We start from the raw sequence: 2,465 nt of genomic DNA on the forward strand, positions 1-2,465 counted from the left end.
AATATATATATTTGTTTATATATTTTTCTTTGCTTTTCATATTTGAAAATTTCATAAATTACGGTGTATATAAAAAGTAAAGGGGAAAACGCACATACAATAGAACGTAATTTTAATAACACAATTTATGTATCATCATCATCATCATCATCATCATTATTATTATTATTATTATTATTTATTAATAATGTGCTTTTATTTGTATAAAATATTTGTATTTTATTTGGTCTTCTTCTTTGTTGTGTTTTTCTTTCATTTTCTTTCGTTCAATGTGCGCTCCCGCCGACCCCTTTAGCTTTTCTTATCAGAATTCAAAAACCGTTTTTTATGAAAAAGAATTTTCGTTCTCTATATATATTTTATATAAAAATATAAGAACGATATTTCTTCTTAATATTTGCCAATTTTCAAATGTATCATTTTTAATAACATTTTACTTTTTCTTCAAATGCATTTTTAATGTAATAATTTCATATATTACATAATTTTTCTCTCTGAATTGAAATTAATAATTCCATAATTCTATTTTTTAATCATAAATATATATATGATTGAAAAAATTTCTCCTTTTTTCTTTTATTTAAAATTTAATTTTTCTTATAATTTTTATTTGTTTTGTTTTTTTTTTTCTTCATCTGTTTAATTTCCTGTATGTATACAAGAAACAAACAGTTGAGGATAATTTCTATGTAATGCTAGTATAGAATATAAAATTTTGAATTCAAAAATTTATTTCTATTTAAACTAACTATAGAATACCAGGAATAAAATACAATGACACCAATATGCCAAGGTTACATTCCATAATATGTTAGTATAGAATATAAATTCTTCATATATGTATATATATTCGAAAATTGTTTCTATTTAAACTAACGTATGGAAAACCATGAATAAAATCACAATACACCAATATGCCAAGGTAACAGTCAATAGTTACATTCCATAATATGTTAGTATAGAATATAAATTCTTCATATATGTATATATATTCGAAAATTGTTTCTATTTAAACTAACGTATGGAAAACTATGAATGAAATCTCACAATACACCAATATGCCAAGGCAACAATCAATAGTTACATTCCATAATATGTTAGTATAGAATATAAATTCTTCATATATGTATATATATTCGAAAATTGTTTCTATTTAAACTAACGTATGGAAAACTATGAATGAAATCTCACAATACACCAATATGCCAAGGCAACAATCAATAGTTACATTCCATAATATGTTAGTATAGAATATAAATTCTTCATATATGTATACATATTCGAAAATTGTTTCTATTTAAACTAACGTATGGAAAACTAGGAATAAATCCACAATATCACCAGTTTAACATAACTCAAATTCGTGTTTCATATAGTTATGATTCGATTTATATGCTTCAATATCATTGGTTAGTTAAATGTTGATATTTTCATATTATTCACATGCCTTCACCGTGAGTGTTTTTTGCCATGCACACCACACATTGTGAAAAATGTATGGGAAAAATTCAATTCAATACATTTCAGTTTGATTTCATATAATTCAATTACATTTTATATATTTCAATAATACCATCAACTTAACTAAATATATATTAAAATACTAAATTATATATATGATGATATTTTCCATATATTTGAAATGTCTTTATTATATATTTATTCAGTTTATCATATGAATGTATTGTGTTAAATTTTACTTTCATACATTTAATCGAATTTAGTTTCATATAAATTCGATTCGATTTTCTTTCATATATCTCACTTGCCTTCACCGTGAGTGTTTCTGACAATGTACACAACGCATTGTGAAAAATGTATGGGCAAAATTTTGTTAAATTTTACTTTCATACATTTAATCGAATATAGTTTCATATAAATTCGATTTGATTATCTTTCATATATTTCACATGCCTTCACCGTGAGTGTTTTTGTTTGTCCATGTACACAACGTATTGTGAAAAATGTATGGGCAAAATTTAACTTAATACAATTCAATATATTTCAAATGTTTTTCTTATATATTTATTCAGTTTATCATATGAATGTATTGTGGTAAATTTTATTTTCATACATTTAATCGAATATAATTTCATATAAATTCGATTTGATTTTCTTTCATATATATCTCACTTGCCTTCACCGTGAGTGTTTCTGACAATGTACACAACGCATTGTGAAAAATGTATGGTGAAAATCTAACTTAATACAATTCAATATATTTCAAATGGCTTTATTATATATTTATTCAGTTTATCATATGAATGTATTGTGGTAAATTTTAATTTCATACATTTAATCGAATATAGTTTCATATAAATTCGATTTGATTATATTTCATATATTTCACATGCCTTCACCGTGAGTGTTTTTTGCCATGCACACCACACATTGTGTAAAATGTATGGGAAAAATTCAATTAAATACATTTCAGTTTGATTTCATATAATTCAATATTCAAATTT

The sequence above is a fragment of the Anastrepha ludens genome, unplaced genomic scaffold (genome assembly GCF_028408465.1).
Source record: "Anastrepha ludens isolate Willacy unplaced genomic scaffold, idAnaLude1.1 ptg000075l, whole genome shotgun sequence".
NCBI classification, from domain to species: Eukaryota; Metazoa; Arthropoda; class Insecta; order Diptera; family Tephritidae; genus Anastrepha; species Anastrepha ludens.